Genomic DNA, 21,138 nt, shown 5'->3' on the forward strand with positions numbered 1-21,138 from the left:
AGTAATCATGGTTCTATACCGATCACCATTGACTGTAACGTTCTGGCCATCATCGTTTTTAAGGAAGTACGGACGAATGATACCACCAGCCCATAAAGCGCACTAAACAGTCAGTTTTTCTGGATGTAACGGTGTTTCGACATACACTTGATGATTAGCTTCACTCCAAATGCGGCAGTTTTGTTTGTTGACGTAACCATTCAACCAGAAGTGCGCTTCATCGCCAAACAAAAAAAAAATGGACGTAGTGCGCGATACGTATTCCGCACAGAACCATTATTTTCGAAATAAAATTGCACTATTTGCAAGCGTTGTTCAGGCCTGAGTCTATTCATGATGAATTGCCAAACCAAACTGAGGATAAATCACTCGACAGCTTTTGAATCGATCGCCATCTTGAACAGTAATGCCAACTTTAAGTTATATACCTACCTCAAAAAAAAAAAAAACACTCGTTAATAGACATTCTTCCAAAAATACCAAATATGTCGTTTGATTTATTCTAGCGTTACCCTGCATCATGAAAATATGTATAGAAGATCTTGAAATATGTATCTGATTTCATAGCCAGTGAGGAGCAATGTATGATTGATGGTGGTGCCTAATATAACTGAGGAATACCATTCCACAGTTGGTTTCAGGGCGCCGAACTACCAAATTCCATACCAACCATTAATAATAAGAGTTCTCCTATTGATAAATACATACCGCAAAAAATGGGAAAATAGTTATTTATAATACAAGTGCAGAAGGCATTGATATTCTTCCACGAGTTCAAAATTCAAAAACGTGCCACGAAGTGACGAGTTTTTGAATGAACGAGTGGTAGAATGAGCCTTCTGTACGAGTATTATACATTATTTTCTCTAATTCATTGCATTTTTATTGAAATTAATAAAATATTTCCATAAATATCATTTGGTGATTCTTGCATTGAAGAATGTTGGTTGGCAGAACTGATTTCTTTAAAGCAAATTGATGAATTGACAGATAAAGCCGTGGCGGAAAGTTCGGAGTACCAACATATAATAATAAAATATAATCATGAAAACTGTGCGTTTCTGATATATTCCCGCACGATTTTGTTCTACAAGATGTGGAAGAATGAACGGAATAACCACAGAATTAGAGAAAACCTATTTTTAAAGCTCTATACCTCGAAAAATGTCCATTTTCGAGCTTTGTGGTTATTGACATTTTTCATCACTTCATCTGCAACGTACCAAAATTAGAGCCAAATTCAAGGAAAGCCATTTCCCTGACTAAATGTGCCTGGTCCTTCACTGAAAGTCAAATCCTCATAAAAAGCTTGTCTGTTCATATTGCAGCATCCCCTTCTTCGGGATTCTATTAGAGTTGGTTATTATCGGCGAATTTTGAAGGCAATAAGTGACTCGATATCGAAAAGTGGAAATTGCCTTCATCCGACAGATGGGGCGAAATGTTCGGTTTGGTGTTGGGAGCACGAGCAATTGAAATTTCCTCCTATAATTGTTTGATCGAGGTGGAAAAGAACGTGAACGGACACGTTAACTTGATAATTTAGAAGTGGCATTCAAAGTTGGAATTAAGAATTGACAACTACAAAATGTATTAGTCCAGATCCCATGATAGCCAGACTTCAATTATTCTCTGAATTACAAAATGTGTCGTAGTATACAGAGTGGGTATTAAGTATTGAACGCCTCATTCATCACGGAAACGAATCGCAAGATTTTTATAAATTTTGGTGTAAAAGGATCTTGTAATATAGCCGATATTATGGTGGTATTCATATTGTCAGATCATTATTTCTTTCCGGAAAAATAATTAACTTGGGTATGTCAAGTGAATCACCCTATTCAGATGATATAAAACGTTAATTCAGCTAAATTGTAAGGTTTCCTAATTAAATTTGCTTCTAATTAGGTAATCTCACAATTTAGGTTATATCGTCTGAAAGGAAATTCAATTTTTTTTATACATCTTATGATATGCAGGTCATTCTATTAGAAAAAACGCATTTCTTATCTTTTTATTATGTCTTGTTAAACCTTTAATTTTGAACAAAACTGTATGAATAAGGGAGTATTTTATTACACGTAAATGACACACGGGATATTGGTAATGGTAATGCATATCCAAAATTTTAGTTTTCCATGATTCCAAATGCCGAAGTGATGAATGTTAATTAAATTTATGTTTTGCACAAAAATAAAAGAAAATCGATTACTCGAAAACCGCTAGAGATAGGGATCAGAGAGTTGATACATTAATAATCATGAAGCTACGGCGAACCAAAAAAAGTAATAATATACATAGTGTTCTATTTGAAATATCAAAGTTGTGAGTCCCTTTTCATATAGGGTGTTTTTTTTCGAGGTATATAACTTTAAGTTGGCATTACTGTTCAAGATGGCGACCGATTCAACAGCTGTTAAGTGATTTATCCTCAGTTTGGTTTGGCAATTCATAACGAATAAATTCACGCCTAAACAACGCTCGCAAATAGTGCAATTTTATCAGGGCCCCCGCAAGGGTCATCAACGCCCGCGTGCCGAACATATTTTGGCGCCCCTTAAAGGGGGAGGTGGAGAAAAGCGCTGCTGGGTAATCGGCAACTGTCATTGCCTTAAGAACCTTATGCTGTCAGTTGTTACATAATACATTTTTTAAATTTTTCATTATTTCATTTTAGCATTCGACTTAAAGCGCATTATGTTTTAATTTTGTTATGAAACTATAGATGTTTCAAAACTTAAGATTTATTCTTCTATAAATTATTCATAAAGGCATAAACATTGCTCTTTCTCACGAGCAGCCACTAGTTTTCCAGCTTCAGTAAGTTTTTCCTCGAAAACATTATCATCTCTATAATTTTTGAAATTATCAACTTCTTCAAATAGTTTTGGCACACTTTAATGTCAATTGCTACACTTTGCATCATTTTGCTTGAAATATTAATCTGGAATGAAGCATCATACCAAATTATTATACTACAAATGAATTTAAAAGATTAAATATCAAATCAATTCAAAAGATTGAATATTTAATAAAAGAGAACTTGCTTTATGTCTAGTTTCTATGTTGAAAGTATCATTTTCTGCTATTTCTAAAAGACTATCACATATTTGAATAAAATAAAACTTTAACATCAATTCTACTTGACCATTTAGTATCACTTAGGGGTTTTAGATGTAACTGAGAATCATGCTTTTTTAAAACATTCAAATTTTTTGTGGATGAAGAGAAAAATATATAAAGTTCTTGTACAATATTAAAAAAGTCCAATGTTTCATTTGAAACCTTAGCAGCATCATTTTCAGTTAAATTTAAGCTGTGTGCTGCACATGGCGCAAAAAATGCCCTAGGATTAGCATCGAGTATGCGTTTTTGTAAACCAATATGTTTGTTTTATTATTGTTATCATTATATATTCGCGCATATTTGCCCCATTATCAGACTCTCGACCTCTCATGACTTTAATTTCTAAATTTGATTTCTTTTTGTATCTGGTAGCCTAAATAATGGGTCATTCTTAAAGAATTTGAATGTGAGTTTTGCACTCGACTAATGTGCTCTCTCATCACAGGATCAAAAGACAAAATCATCTCAGACAGTTTTGAGAAAGTTCCCATTATCATATTCAAAAAGTATTTTAGAAAAACCTTGGAAAAGTTCCTAACCATTTCATAAAATTCAATTCGATCACAACAAAAAACGGTTAAACAAAACACAATTATACACAAAATACAAATTTTTTCAATTTTTAGTTAGGTATTAAAGTATTTAAATTCTTGACTCTTAAACTTGGCGAAATAAAAAATCTATTATTTGGATTACGCCGCCTCTCGCTGTTATAGCGCAGCAAGCAGATTTTGGTAGTTTCAGGAATTCTCCGTAACTTGTAGTATCTTTCCTACAGATGGTGTCGAAAGTGAATTTCAGTAATTCCTCTAGCTAAAGGCTATTTCATACCGATTGCGACGTTCGGAAACTTGCATAAATTGCAAGAAAGAAGTTGGAAAAAAAATCTTTTCAAAAACCTTAGTTCTTTCGGTTCTTCATTCGATCTATAAGTGGTTTTGGCGCCCCTTTAGAGTGGCGTCCGCGTGCGGTGCACGCGTTGCACGCGCGGTTGCGGGGGCCCTGAATTTTATTTCGAAAATAATGGTTCTGTGCAGAATACGTATCGCGGACTACGTCCATTTTATTTTGTTTAGCGATGAAGCGCACTTCTGGTTGAATGGCTACGTCAACAAACAAAACTGCCGCATTTGGAGTGAAGCTAATCCTCAAGTGTATGTCGAAACACCGTTATATCCAGAAAAAACTGACTGTTTGGTGCGCTTTATGGGTTGGTGGAATCATTGGTCCGTACTTCTTCAAAAACGATGATGGTCAGAACGTTACAGTCAATGGTGATCGGTGTAGAGCCATGATTACTAACTTTTTCATTCCTTAATTTGTGCTCGTGCCACAATCGATTTATTGAAAGACACGTTTGGTGACCGCCTAATTTCACGTTTCGGACCTGTGAATTGGCCTCCAAAATGATCTTGTGATTTGACACCGCTAGACTACTTTCTGTGGGGCTATGTAAAGTAATTGGTCTATGCGGATAAGCCACAAAACCTTGACCATTTGGAAGACAACATTCGCCGTGTTATTGCCGATATACGGTCAGAAATGTTGGAAAAAGTCATCGAAAATTGGACGTCCAGATTGGACTACATCCGAGCCAGCCGTGGCGGTCATATGCCAGAAATCATATTTAAAATGTAATGCCACAAGATTATCTTGCGGATTAATAAAATTCATGTAAATCGAATAATCCATCGTTGTTTTATTGCAATTTAAAGTTCTATAGCTCTAAAAAAACACCCTTTAAAACCTCTTGTGGGAAAACCCTTGATACATATAAATGGAAGACATCCATAATGAATCAATCGATGGTGAGAAAGACAGATACGGCAATAAAAATATTCAGTTATAATATCACAAGAGCATAGACAATATTGGATTATATACCGATTCACAAGACGTAGTTCGCGAAACATCAAGAGAGCGCAGCACGAGTGGTGTTTCGCGAACTACGTCGAGTGAAGAGGTTCGTATAATCGAAATATATTGTCTATGCTCGAGTGGTATTCGTTACGATTATATAACGAATAATTTCTTTAACTATAACCAAAGCACTGCATTTCGATAATTCAATGACATTTCACTGAGCTTGACTTTTATTTTTTGGCGAACGTCCAAGAATGTTACTATGGAAGTGATCACAATACGGCAGGAGGCGAAACACCAAAAGATTATACCACGTCGTCAAGTAGTATATTCACTTATCAATACGTCATAACTAAGGGAAAGTTACGGATTCTATTGGTTCATCAGAACATGAGTTGTATAATCTAGACTAGACTAACAAATTACATAATAACTGTATGGCATTCCAAGAAAAATAATATACGTATTTCTCTCCACAACTTTCCCTTCTACTGAAGTATCTTCTATTTATCTGGTATATTATTATTCATAAGCATCCGATAGTTGTTTGATATGAAAAACTATAATAAAACTCCCGCTTCCAGTCATAAATAGGAATACCTATACAGACCTATGAATAGCAGTTCAGATCTTCTGGCACCATTTCATTTTATGCATCCAGTTATAACCCCGCATTGAAAAGTCGTGGGGTGTGAAAATAACCTGTAGTGGTGGAAGAATCAAGGATTCCATGCATGAAAACGCCACTCAAAATTTGAATCAGGGATATAGAACTACAAAATTTGAAATAATTGCGTTAGATGTACCGGGTTTTTCACCATAATTTGACCCCCCCTCCAACTTTGTTACTAAAAGAGGAACAAAAAAATGTTTTTTACGAAGGTTTCACGAAATCGACTAGTATTTTTTTAAATTATTCCACAAAACGAAATATATACTGGGTGGGCAACATATTGATTGCAACTTCATTTTTTCAAATGGAACACCCTGTATATTTCTTTTTATTTGACTAGCTCTTTTTCCCCTAATTTCGAATATATAACATATGTTTGGCCTATCTCTCTTATTCTGAGTACCGCAGCGTTTCAAATTTTAAGAACCACCTGGCAAGCTAAGTAATCAGTTTTTAAGTGGTAGGCTGCGATAACTCAAAATGCCCTTTTTTGAGTTATCTCGTTGGCAATGATATGACATACATTTTTCACTATAAATCGGAATTGGATGATTTGAATGCAACTCATATATTCTCTCCTTGTAGCTTTCTTATTTTTATTGTTCTTCGCCTAAAGTGAAAATATTTCAAATTTTTCCGCTTCTGTGTATTGCCTATTCGATGAATAGTTTCATTCAATGACAAACGTATGTCATAAATCGTTGCCCACGAGATAACTCAAAAAAGTGCATTTTGAATTATCGCAGCCTTCCACTTGAAAACTGATAACTTAACTTGCCAGGAGGTTCTTAAACTTTGAAACGCTGCGGTACTCAGAATAAGGGAGATAGGCCACACATATGTTATATATTCGAAATCAGGGGAAAAAGAGCTAGTCAAATATAGATAAATATACAGGGTGTTCCATTTGAAAAAATGAAGTTGCAATCAATATGTTGCCCACCCTGTATATATTTCGTTTTGTGAAATAATTTGAAAAAACACTAGTCGATTTCGTGAATTTTTTGTGGAAAACATTTTTTTTGTACCTCTTTCAGTAATAAAGTTTAAGGGGGGGTCAAATTATGGTGAAAAACCCGGTACATTTCATTTATTTAAGTTTGATTTTCAAATTTGATTTAACTTATTACTGAATTTTGAACAGTGTGTTATATGTATCGAGTTAGAACGAAATTATATCAATAGGTAATAGGTAAGAGCATACTTAAAAGAGAGAATTATCAAGATAATAAACAATGACAATTATTTCTCCTCAACTACATAACAGATATTATACATAAATATACATCACTTCTAATTCGTTATGTTAACAAAGGAAAATATTATATTAACATAAAAAGAGCTCTATAAAAACCTTATAAAAAGCTCTCACTGACTATTTGTCAGAGAAAATTGGTGGACTCAATAAGAAATGTTGTCATACTCAAGTACTACAACATTTTTGTCTGGCTTTTTTCATGGCTTGTGGATGCCATAATTTTACCTGATAATTGCTGATGGTGCAAAATCCTTTTGTTTTTGTTCGGAATTCTCCGGCTTATTTATACAATAACAATTTTCCGAATGAGCTTCAATCTCGGCAATAACTTATCCATTAGAACCATATGTATTTCCCTGGAGCATTCTTTTGAGGTCTGCAAAAAGCCAGTAATCTCTGGTGGTCAGATCTGTAGAGAGTAACTCTTTAACTCTACTTCGCTCAAGAACAACTGAGAATATTGGTACTGAAGCCCGCAGTGTAGACGAAAACCCAGGATTGTCAATTCCTAGTCAATATTGGCATTCCACAAACGGAATTGCATGAGGACTCGGGTCCTTAAATGCTCCTGAAGTTCTGTTAAAACAATAACTCAAGTCGGCCTGTCACCAGCAACCTGCCACATAAGCAACGAACAAATCGCAATTTTGCGAAAAAAGTTTACGGGCTCTCGGTGAGTTGATCACCTTTGGCCACCAAGATCTTGTGATTTAACACCTTTAGACTTTCATGAAAAGGATATGGCTCTGCAACAGTAGACGTGGAGGCCATTTGGCTGGATATCGCTTTCCATCGTTAAATATCGCTTTCACAATGAAATAAACATCTATTGATATCTGTTAAAATCACAATAAAAGATTTTTTTGTAATATCATAATGAAACCTTCAATTGAAAAACTCTTTTCTTACTATATGACGTTCCGTCGTCTTCAATGATGCATGAAATGGGTTCAAAAGTTCAGGATGCCAAATCATTACTTTCCTCATTTTTGTTATTTCTTATGAATTTTACGTAGTTATAGTTATTGACAATTTGAGTGATATCTTCTTCATTTTCAAAGAAGTACAGGCCAATCCCTCTACCATACCAAATCACACACCATACAGTAACTGTTTGTGGATGTAATGGTCTACCTCAGTTACATGAGGATTTTCAATGCCCTATATAGGACAATTTTGCTTCTATACATAGCCACCTAGTGAAAATGTCCTTCGTCGCTGAAGCAAATTCGATGCGAAAAATCGTCATCCAAACGTTGTTCAAGGACCCAATAGGCATATGGTCTCCGCATTCCATGATCAGCTGGCTTTAGTTCTTATGTCAACTGAACCTTATGATGATGGTGATGCAAATTTAGATAAAATATGCCATAGCGTGCCGTAAGATAGGCCCAAATGTTGTGCCAGCCGAGGAAAGTATCTATTTGGATCTTCTTCAACACTTACACTTACAGCAGCAATATTTTCGGTCGATCGTGTATTTCCAGCTCGAATCTTATTCGTTATTGATAGTAAAACTTCTGAAACGTGAATCATAATACTTATGAGCGTTTTGGTATTTCCATAAAAGATTCATAACTAGCCATTCACCCTAAAGAGAGACTTCAGAGTAAGCAGTTTTCATGGCATTCTTTAAATTTCTCAATTTCCATAAATAGGTTTCCTTACTCTGATAATTGTTGAATATGCTTTTATCATCTATGGTTTATTGAATTTGTCCTGAATTTTCAGCCGCGACTTCTAAGGGGTGTTTTTTTTAGAGCTATAGAACTTTGCAATAAAACAACGATGGATTATTCGATTGACATGAATTTTATTTATCCGCAAGATAATCTTGTGGCATTACATTTCAAATATGATTTCTTGGATACGACCGCCACGGCTGGCTCGGATGTAGTCCAATCTGGACGTCCAATTTTCGATGACTTTTTACAACATTTGTGACCGTATATCGGCAATAACACGGCGAATGTTGTCTTCCAAATGGTCAAGGGTTTGTGGCTTATCCGCATAGACCAATGACTTCACATAGCCCCACAGAAAGTAGTCTAGCGGTGTTAAATCACAAGATCTTGGAGGCCAATTCACAGGTCCAAAACGTGAAATTAGGCGGTCACCAAACGTGTCTTTCAATAAATTGATTGTGGCACGAGCTGTGTGACATGTTGCGCCGTCTTGTTGGAACCACAGCTCCTGGACATCATGATTGTTCAATTCAGGAATGAAAAAGTTAGTAATCATGGCTCTACACCGATAACCATTGACTGTAACGTTCTGGCCATCATCGTTTTTGAAGAAGTACGGACCAATGAGATTCCACCAGCCCATAAAGCGCACCAAACAGTCAGTTTTTCTGGATGTAACGGTGTTTCGACATACACTTGAGGATTAGCTTCACTCCAACTGCGGCAGTTTTATTTGTTGACGTAGCCATTCAACCAGAAGTGCGCTTCATTTTGTCGACGATAAAATGGACGTAGTGCGCGATACGTATTCCGCACAGAACCATTATTTTCGAAATAAAATTGCACATGCAACGCTTGCAAATGCAAGCGTTGTTCAGGAGTAGATCTATTCGTGATGAATTGCCAAACCAAACTGAGAATAAATCACTTGACAGCTGTTAAATCGTTCGCTATCTTGAACAGAAATGCCAACTCAAAGTTATATACCTCGAAAAAAAACACCCGTTATTTGAAAACGTTAAAAGATACTTAGTACCTACACATCAAGTTGAATGCAACTTTTCTGATGATAAAACCAAAATTGCAACCCTCCAGTTTCAACGTTCACGTCTTTAATATCTCTGAAGTTCAAACTCACGTCAATATTTTTCGTGTTTTCACCGGAAAAACTCGGATGAGATGACACGCTAACTTGAATTTTTGTGATCCAATTGAATCAACTGCAGCTTTTATAGGAGAGCTGATTTAGTTTGAACTCATTTGCATTAATTCAATATTCCTGAATGCTTCGTTATGTAATTTAAGGGTATGAAAATAATTCCAGGGAAACATTGGCGAACATTTTCGAAGTTTTTCAATCCTCAGACCTGTCATTAGTTCCAACCTGTTCCTTATTAAATCGACCAAAGTTATGATGGCGTGTATAAATATCTACATGTTCTCTACAGGGTGACTCATTTTAAAAGATGAAAAAATTTTTCAAATGAAAATTATCTTGGAGCGTATAAATGAGGGGATTACCCACTCAAGATTTCCAAAACAGACAATTTCAGGATTCTAGCAAAGACGAAGAACGAATATTTTACTTTTCTTTGAAATCCACACGGTTGTAAAAAATTGGACCCTTTTACGGTTGATGAGTATGTTATCGCTTTCAAGATGATTACGTTCATTGCACTACGAGCACGTATAAGTCCAAGTTTAATTATATTCCTTCATCTATCCGCTTTGTCGGCATCGCATCTTGTTTGGCCATATGCGATTTGGGCAGTAGTCATCGATATACACTAACCCGTTGTTTTCGGTTTTTTTCTTTCATTATCGTCACAAAATTTTAATAGTGTAGTTATCAAAGAAATGAAGTGAGTTATTCGCATCGAAAAATTGCTGTGCGGTACAATTCAATGTATTTCATTCAAAGTTCAATTTCAATTTCAATTTCTGTTTTGAATTGACTATACAGGGTGTTCTTAAATTGGGGTACAAATGAAAATGACAGATTCAACATAAATTCGGCAAGGATTTTCCAACTTGAAGATTTCATCATGTGATATATTGATTTTTAAAGCAAATCTTCATTTATATATTATATTTTTCTGGAAGAGTGCCCGCTTTTTTCTTCCAGAACTTTTTTTTTGGTGGTCCACTGGTATTTCAGAAAAATGTGAAAATAAACTCTGGTCCAGTACTACACTTTTTGGCTTGTTGTAGTTTGGTCGTATCTACTACTGATTTCGAGAAAAATATTTCAAACAACTCACTAGTAATACTCAGGAAAATCCCAATTATTATAAAGATCCAGTAAGTAAGCTGTGAAGAATAAATTAATTATAAGTTTTGGTATTTATCTACCCAGTTCGATAAATTGACGTAATTATCGCAAAAAAGTAGGACTGCAAGAAACATTTTGTATCTCGAAAACAAAGTGTTTGCAGGTCCATGTTTATGAGACTTTTTATTGTCAAAATTATTCAAGGAATCTCTCATTTCCTTTCGTATCTCCAATTAAGGAACACCCTGTATGGAGGTTAGAACAATCTAATGGCTTATCAAGAAAATGCTACTATTCCGAGTAATTTGCTTCAAACTTCGTTATCAAACCCCTTTTTCTCACATTGAAGATATGAGTAAACGTAATTTTTTTTGGTGGATCCACAAGGTCCATGCTCTTGAGTTTTATTTCAAGGTCATTTAAGGGTTAAGTGGATTTTTTAAATGGGGAATATACATTTTTCTTCAATGTATGATGCTCCCACACTAAATGCTATGAATTATTAAGTTTTACATTTCACTGTTTGCTGAACGAACAAGAATAATCAGTGATCACGTGTTTCAAATGGGGGTGGCAACCTCGGTAGCAGCGTTCTGCTATGCATTTATTTCTCGATTTATTTATGCCCAAATAGGTTGTCAATTTCCTTCTCGCTTCCAAATGTGTGTAATCCGTTAAGTGAATTCTCCAATTAGCGGTAAAATCAATAGGGGTTGAAATAAATGTTTCATCTCATGTGGGTTTTTTGATCCTAACAAAAAAGATCGCAGTTCACGTTCGAGCAGTCTCATTAATATTTATTATTGGTAGTTGAGTTTTTGTGGTTTTACCTAATTAGCGCAATCATAAATCAGAGTTGTTTTATTTCTAGCAAAAATGAGCTATGATATTAAATTTTCCTTTAAATACATATTCATACTGATGAAATTATTCCAAAATGTTTTTCCTTATTATTATGTGATGTTTAGGCTTCTGCTGGTTCCAGTTCGAAAATCAACTATGATGTCATATTTTCTTTTAATTTCAGATATTCGGAGTAAGGTTGAAATTAGTCCAGAGATTTTAACAAGTGATACATTTTTGGAATCAGCTCAGCTAGAGTAATCGGAAAATTGAGACAAAATAGGGGTGTTCCATTTGAAAAAAATGACGGTGACGTCATAACTCGAAATTATTTCACCCTGTATATTAGTTTATTATTTTGAAATACGGTTAATTAAAATAAAAAATCGACATGTTTCAGGATTATTTCTTAAAATGGTTTGTTTAGCTGAAAATGAATTTGTTCCATACTTTACGGACACAGTGTATCATGAGGCAGTGTGTTTACTATTTTGCGGGAACATTTGTCCATATCCATATCCATGAGAAAGCTCGATATGAGTGCCGTGCTCGCTCAATGCTAATGAAAGCAACAACGCATCGTCGATTACGAACGCTGTTTGAAGCTTTTTAAGAAGAATGAACATAATTTTTGGGTCGATATGAGACAGTGGATGGAGGATGGATTCATCACTACATTTCTGAGTCAAAGAGAGCACTCGCTTAGTGGAAAGCTATCAGTGGAAGTCATCCAAAGCAACGTTATTTGATCGATGGAGAGCAGAAATTAAAAAATACTAGAGACACAATTCTCCTTGTCACAAATCGATGGGAACAATGGTCAAATTGAAGATATTGCAATTCCACCTGCCTAACCACCCAGCTCATTCTCCAGATCTGCTCCCGGGTGATTACTGGCTTTTTAAAAATCTTAAAAAAAGTTCCACGGAAAGAAATTTTACTCTAATGAGAAAGCAAATTGTTGAGGTTGAAGCCTATTCCGAAATCAAAGACGAATCATTCTACACATAAGTTATTGAAAAGTTAGAGGAGTGTTGCAGAACATAAACACATCGTCAAAACTTTTATTTATTTATTCACTTATCTACATAAAAACTGTGGTAAATAAGATTTTTTGACCCATCAAACTTACATGGGGAGTCAAAATACAAAGTACAAAAATATGTATAACACAAATTGTTACATTTCTTACAAACACACGTTGAAAAACAACTACACATTGAACGGAATTCAGACTAGGTCATCATCGAGGAATTCTTTGGCACTATAATAGGCTTTCTCCATCAACATCCCTCTGAGTCTTCTCCTCATATGTTCCCTCTTAAGCGTTTTTAGGTTGGAAGTTAGCTTATTATATAATTTAATAGCTAAGTGATTTACGTTCACTTGAGCAGTTTTCACCCTGTGATATGGTATTTTGAAATTATCACGATTTCGTGTTTCATATTCATGATGACAGTTGTTGCTCTCTATTATTTCTTGATGGTCGAAAATAAATAGTATGCAGGCAAGTATAAAAATACTCGGCAAGGTAAAAATGCCTTCCCTCGGGAACAATTCCCTACAGCTTTGTCGCCAATGCACCCCGCACAGCACCTTCAAAGCGATCTTCTGCTTTCTGAATATCCTGGACTCTCAGAGGAATCGCCCCAAAAGAGCACTCCAAAATTGAGAGCACTATGGAAGTGTGCAAAATAAGTCAATCTTGCAGCTTCGGGTCCCGCGAGCTGCCTGATTCTCCTTATAGTATAAGTTGCTCTCGATAGTCTCGGAATCGGCATATCAACATGAAGTGAGAAGCTCAGATTGGGCATCAATGTGACACCAAGAAGTTTCAAGGAGCAACCGGAAGACGATGGCTTGGTCTCGAAGAGGAGCCTCTGGGATTTATCAATGTTCATCATCAAACCATGACTTTGCATCCGCCATTGTTTTCTCATCTTTTGACCGCAATTCCTGATCTTCCACTCCTGAATTCAAATTATTGGTCCCCCTATCAACTCTGAACGTGTTGAATGTAACATGACAATTTTTTGTGTGTGGATTCTTCACTATCTTATCACTTGAATGAAAATAATAAACCAGCAAAATATATTTTATTGTTTCTTGGGTATAAGGGTTGTTCTGCTATTTTTCATATAATTAGGCACCTTTCTGACGATCAGCATAGAGTTGGGCACCATTTTTTGTATTGAAATTTGTTGCAGATGACGAAGGATAATTCCATCTGGACCAGCTGCACTAGGCTTGAGTGTTGCAATGGTTGCAGCTATCTTCTCTTCAGTTATTGGTTGGTATAAGGTGATCTCATTTGGTTCTTGTGCTGAGATCCACCGATCTGGTAATGACGAGGAAGAAAAATTTTTTTCGTATTCTTCCTTTGTCTCTTCACTTGAAGGTCTTATGGAGGATATGGCAGGATCTACGTCATCTATTATTTCAGTGGCTAGCTGTTTTTTATTTTCATTCCATTTTCTCTGGGTGGCGCGGAACTGTGCTGCTCTTTTTTTCCGTCTTGTAGAGGGTAAGACTACTTCTGTGTTCAACGTGACTGTCGATCTTCGCCTAATTCCGTACCTTCCAGCTATCATATTCGCATATTGATCTAATGCGACATCTTTCTTTTCGCCAGAACATATTTCAGCGGCAGATCTTCTGTCCTCTTCTTCCACCAAAAGAGGGGCAATGTCTAAGATGCATTGCAATACCTGATATTGCACTACTGGACGGAAGTTTTCGGGTAGGGGTGGTGGTGCAATTAATTCCTCCTCAACAATTTCTGGGTCAGCCTCTTCAATAATAGCATCCAACTCTCTTCGAAGTGATTGTGCTGCTTCTTCAGCACGCTTCCTTTCCTCTATCTCTCTGTATTGCCGATGTCTAATCATTGCATTGGTCCATTCTGCTGTTCTCCTTCTTTTTCTAATCGCCTCTTCAGATCTTCCAGAAAGCCCACTGAGATAGGCCTTGATGTTATCGCCTATGTATTCATATTCAGCAGCAGTGAGCTCTCTAACTTCATCTTCGGTCCAAGGCTTTCTCTCAATGCTTGCCGCTGTTTCGAGCTCCTCATTATATGACAGGGGGTGAGCTTGTCGCACGTGCTGTCACATTTCCATGAAGATAGAGAAATTTCGTTGGCATAATGGGCACTTTCTACAGTACAGTCTTTGATGTTGCGACAGGGCTTTGGCGTTCGCATAGATCTTGTTATTGCGGCATATGCAAAGTAAACCCGCAGGGGGTTGGGGGGACGGTAACATCTGGAATAGTATGCAATACTCAAATGCTTTTGTATATGGGGTATCTCCGTCCTCTTCCTTACTCTTCTCTAAGAAGCGTGATCTCTCTCGTGCTTTGCTAGTTCCGTTCAGGGGATTAGTTTTTCTTTATTCACAAGTTGAATTCTTGTGAACGGGTGCTCAGGAAGGTTAGAGCGCTGATGCATCGTTGCAGAAATTGGGGTATACATGTATTTATGACAATTATTACTTTCACTACTCCCAAAACTGCCGTGTTCTGCTCTTTAATCCATATATCGGCCACCTCAGGGCGGCCAAATGAAGTAGATCCTACAATCTGTGCTGCTCTTTTTTTTCGTCTTGTAGAGGGTAAGGCTACTTCTGTGTTCAACGTGACTGTTGTTCTTCGCCTGATTCCGTATCTTCCAGCTATCATATTCGCATATTGATCTAATGCGACATTTTCGCCAGAACATATCTCCGCGGCAAATCTTCTGTCTTCTTCCACCAAAAGACAGGCAATGTCTAAGATGTATTACATTACCTGATCTTGCACTACTGGACAGAAGTTTTCGTATAGGGGTGGTGGTGCAATTAATTTCTCCTCAACAATGTCTGGGTCAGCCCGTGCCTCCTCAATAATAGCATCCAACTCTCTTCGAAGTGATTGTGCTGCTTCTTCAGCACGCTCCCTTTCCTCTATCTCTCTGTATTGCCGATGTCTAATCATTGCATTGGTCCATTCTGCTGTTCTCCTTTTTCTTCTAATCGCCTCTTCAGATCTTCCAGAAAGCCCACTGAGATAGGCCGTGATGTTATTGCCTGTGTATTCATTTTCAGTTGCAGTGAGCTCTCTAACTTCATCTTCGGTCCAAGGCTCTCGCGTTGCTTGCCGCTGTTTCGAGCTCCTCATTATATGACTGGGGGTGAGCTTGTCGCAAGTGCTGTCGCATTCCCATGTAGGTAGAGAAATTTCGTTGGCATAATGGGCACTTTCTACAGTACAGTCTTTGATGTTGCGACAGGGCTTTGACGTTCGCATAGATCTTGTTATTGCGGCATATGCAGAGTATACCCGCAGGGGGTTGGGGGACGGTAACATCTGGAATAGTATGCAATACTCAAATACTTTTATATATGGGATATCTCCGTCCTCTTCCCTACTCTTCTCTAAGAAGCGTGATCTCTCTCGTGCTTTGCTAGTTCCGTTCAGAGGATTAGTTTTTCTTTATCCACAAGTTGAATTCGAGTGAACGGGTGCTCAGGAAGGTTAGAGCGCTGATGCATCGTTGCAGAAATTGGGGTATACATGAATTTATGACCATTATTACTTTCACTACTCCCAAAACTGCCGTGTTCTGCTCTTGAATTCATATATCGATCATCACAGGGCGGCCAAATGAAGTAGATCCTACAATATCATCACCGCCATGAGGTCTATGCCCCAGCAATCTTATTCCACTTTGTCCGGTCAAAATCCGACCAGCCGTTCAGAAGTTATCCACGTTGGCATCTGCGCAGGCGCGCACAGTTCTCAAAAGAAAGCCTAAGGCTTCAGCTCTAAAATGACACCAACAGCACTCGGATCGGATCAGTGGTTCCCAAGTTATTCAAGATCTCGTGTGCGCAAGCGCAGTTGGAAAACTCCTTATGAGCGTTCTGCGGGATTTTTTGAGTATCAGCTAAGCCACCAACTCAAAAGGATATTGCTGAGAGTCTTTATATTGATAATACTCTGGTCCTCCACATTCGGATAATCAGTTGATTTTGGCCATGATGAGCTTTTTTATGATAGGGACGATGATGTAATGCACTTTTGGGATCCACCACACCAACGACGAAGGAAAAAGGCCATATATGGATAACGCCTGCGCAGTCACTTATGGCACACGTTGTTAGAAGTCGCCCTTAACTGGAATTTTGAAAATCGGCCGTCTGGTTCGGCAGTTATTGTCACTTTTGTTCTTGTTCATTTTCTACGAATGCTAGTGTATGTAGAGTGACAAAATTTCTGCGGGGTCAGTATATAAGTCGCGATGTTTTGAAATCGACTTGGAGATCGAAGAAACTTCGTATCAACAATATCAGTTCTCTCGTTTTTCAAGATTATTTTAACGAGGAATATGATCTGAATTGAAAAATATACCTGTGTTTTATTTCATATCTCTGCTTCTACTTGATCAATATTGATGAAACCAAATTTGATGGATAGGCGATGGATCACCGATAAAATGTGTTTCAATTGAGGACTCAATGGGTGAAGTGTGAGTTACATGGATCACTAGGCTGTGGACAAGGTATAGATTTATAAAATAAAGTTGATCTACTGGCTTACTATCATAGGGCTCAGAAGTCAGAGTGTCAGACATTTACATTTGCATCGACTAGGTTAAAATCAGCTTCAATACATCTTCCTTCATATTAGAAATACCAAAATCTTGCATGATTTTAATGATGACTTTAGAAATGCCAAAATGAAATGATATAAATCCTTGTTGCTTTTATCTTTGCATCGCTATGGCTCATGATACGAGCTTTTAAACTCGGCTAACGCCTTGTAACCTAGCAGACTGATATCAATCGCATAATAATTTCGTTAGGATTGAATGGACTAGTTTAGTGATGTTGATAATACTATATTTGACACGATAGAATTAAAATATAGAGCCAAACTGATAAATCAGTGAAATAATTTTGAAAATCCATCAATAAATGACTGAGAAATAGATTATTTAAATTTACGTATTTTAGCGCGGAACGTCTTTGGTCTGTGACGTCACGGCACTTGCCAGTGATCGCTACACCATAAATTACGTTCAAATACCTAGCCGCGCCAAGGCTCTCGCGCCGTTTGTAGTTGTACAGTGTAGTTTGAACTCGAGTTTTGTTTTTATGTCACCATTATGGAAGAAGGCTTCGTGAATGGACAAAGTGACAATTTGCCTAAAATAGATATATTCGCAGTGATGGAGTTTTTTCTTCAAATCCATCTTATGTCAGTGCAGAAATAAAAGGAGTTAAACTTCTCAAGTAAGTATCTACTTTTGAGTTTGCTTCATCATGGTTCAACTTATAACGATGATTTATTTAAAAAACGTTTCATAAACAGTTTGCAGTTGAGTACTGGTTGTTGAAGTCTATCAATGGCAAAACATATTTATGTGAGGAGTAAAAAGAGAAAAAAGTAATTTATATATATATATATGTATATAGTAAGTTATTTCAGCCATCGTGTAACGAACAAAACACGACACGAACGGTACAAGTGATTGTACACCAATGAATTCGTAAGCACTCTGCGAATACCAGTCGTCTAGTGTTTGACGTCACGACACTTACACGTACTATGAAATTATTCTTCCAAGCGCAAATTCAAAGTCCCATAACTTTTTCATTTCTGGAGATATTTCAATGATTCTTCCACATTTTTGTTTCATTTTACTTAATTTTTAGAATTAATCCTAACAAAAAAATGAAAACTAGTCCATTGAGGACTCAATGGGTGAAGTGTGAGTTATATGGATCAGTAGGCTGTGGACAAGGTACAGATCTATAAAGAAATGTAGATCTAATGGCTTATTATCATAGGGCCTAGAGTGTCAGACATTTACATTTGCATCGACTAGGTTGAAATCATTTTCAATACATTTTCCTTTATATTAGAAATACCAAAATCTTGCATGATTTTAATGATTTTTGAAATGCCAAAATGAAATGACATAAAATCATGTTGCTCTTATCTTCGCATCGCTATGGCTCATGATACGATAAAGGTTTGAAACTCGACTGACGCTTTGTAACCTAGCAGACTGTTATAAATGACATAATAATCTCGTAATGAGTGAATTGTGAGTAACATTGATCAGTAGACTGTGGGTAAGGTACAGATCTATAAAAAAGAGGATTTGCTGGCTTTCTAGTTCCAACTAGCCTATGGCTTCAAGAGCCAATCATTTCCATTTGTAACGACTAGGTGAAGATCAGATTCAACACATTTTCCTCCATCACATTTGACCATACTTTGTCAACATTTTGATTCCACAAAGTAAGTACGTTTAGGAGTATCCTATAATAATGGAATTCGTCAACTAAAATGTAGTCAACACCTGCTAAACGTGGCGCTTTGCCATTTTCACCGATTCCATAGTCAGCGGAAACACCGTGATAAAACACAAATACCTTTGATATTGCTTCGGCGTTGTTTGTCGTGTTATTTTCGTACTCGATAAATCTATCTCCGCTGATACATCGTAAGGATAGATCAGGAAAAGGTGCCAATAAAATTACCCATTTCCACGGAATGCTCGAGTGATTTAATTGTTTACGTTGGAGGTGATTTTCAAGGCAAAGATCGGCTCTTTCGGTTGATCGATGAAGTGCATCAAAGGATCAACTTTGAAATCTTGTGAGAAAATTAATTTGTTTAGAGAGGAATTTATCTCATAGAAAATGAAGAGTTCGAATTCAAAATTGCTTTCTCTTTGAAGTATAAAATGAGTCAGTAGCGCTTTGTTTTCAAAATATTATTATTGTCCGTTTGAAAGAACAACTGGACATATTATTTGTTTCATCTAGAAATAATTCAGAATTCAGATATAGGTATTTTTATTCGTCTATTATTAACAACCCACAAAATAAGTCCAAAGCAGTATGGAACGTAATTAGAGAGGTTACAAATAAAAAATTGAAAATTTCATAACAAGCCTCCTTCGGGATGTACAGATAGCGATTTCAGCATGCAACAAATGGTGGAGAAATTGTATAAATTTGTTGTGAATATCTTGTCCATAATGTCCATATCCTTTCGTGAAACAAATGTTGTTGAAGCATTGAATTATAATTCAGTTGAACGAGTTACTAATTCATTTTGTTTATTCGAGCTGCAAGAATCCGAATTACTGGCTATTCTTAAGCCGATGAAAAACAAAAATTCTTCGGGACACGATGGATTGCCCATGAATGTGATCAAGCATTCTCAAACCCTTTTGCTTCATAATAAATAGTATAATACTTTTATAGAGGGAAGTTTTCCTGATGCACTTAAGATATCGTTAATCAAACCATGTCACATAAAGGGAGATGTAGATGATCTTTCAAATTATAGACCCATCAGTTTGAATGATATAAAACTTTGCAAAAATTTTCGAAAAAGTTTGGTCGAATCGCCTTCTGAAGTTCTTTTGTCTTTTGTCAATTTAATGTTTTATCTACCAAACAACATGGTTTTATGCAAGGAAGGGATACGGAAAGCTCGAAAGATATGGTATCAGAGGGGTTGCATTTAAACTGATTCAAAACTATCTGAATAATAGGAAACAGATGGTTGTAATATACAACGGTTATAAAAATTTCATTTCATCTGAGAGAGTGATGATCATGGGTGTACCGCAGGGAACAGTAATGGGTCCACTTCTGTTTATATCAATTATCTTCCTAATGTATTTCAATCTTACAAGTCAATTGAGCACCCTAGGCGTGAAATAACAATAAGAGAAACCATGGATACAATCCTATTTGCCTTTGACACGAATGTTTTGATATCTTGCCCAAGTAACCTCACAGTTGAGAACAACCTTTCGATTGCTATGTCAGAGTTCGAGAACTGGTGTACAAATAATTCTCTGTTTCTAAATGCGAGTAAAACTAACGTAATGATTTTGTCGAATGTTCGATCTAACCTGACTTATCCAGATAACATTTTGTTCAATAGTGATGAAATTCAGGTTAGCTCACAGACTAAATTATTAGGAGTTACAATAAACAAACATCTGAATTGTGAAATGCACTGGGACTCCCTCATAACTAGGCTTAACTCAGTAATATACATGTTAAAGGTGGTTAGGAATCAAGTTGAGCTAGATTGTCTGAAAGCTATATACTTTGCGAACTTCCAATCTTTGCTCTCGTATGGAATAATTTCTTGAGGAGATAGAACTCAGGCTAAGCGAATGTTCATAGCACCGATACTAGGTATAAGGACAATGAATCAGATGGCATATAGATCATCATGTCGGAATATTTTCAAAAAATGTAATATTGTGACCACAATAGGTAAAACATAACGTATACTGTATACAGAATTTTGTTATTTTTTCGTAAAAATAGATTTTATTTTCTTAACTGTGTGAATATAAATACTACCAGGAGGATGTATGAGTACATTTATCCCCCTCATA

General features: G+C 36.5%; 1 protein-coding gene across 1 annotated transcript in view; it reads right to left on the reverse strand.

Moving 5' to 3' along the window:
* LOC123682573 overlaps positions 1-21,138 on the reverse strand; it is a 386,250-nt gene that overhangs the window by 272,806 nt on the left and 92,306 nt on the right. The gene's annotated exons all lie outside the window — the stretch shown is intronic.

This window comes from Harmonia axyridis, chromosome 6 (genome assembly GCF_914767665.1).
Source record: "Harmonia axyridis chromosome 6, icHarAxyr1.1, whole genome shotgun sequence".
Taxonomy (NCBI): Eukaryota; Metazoa; Arthropoda; class Insecta; order Coleoptera; family Coccinellidae; genus Harmonia; species Harmonia axyridis.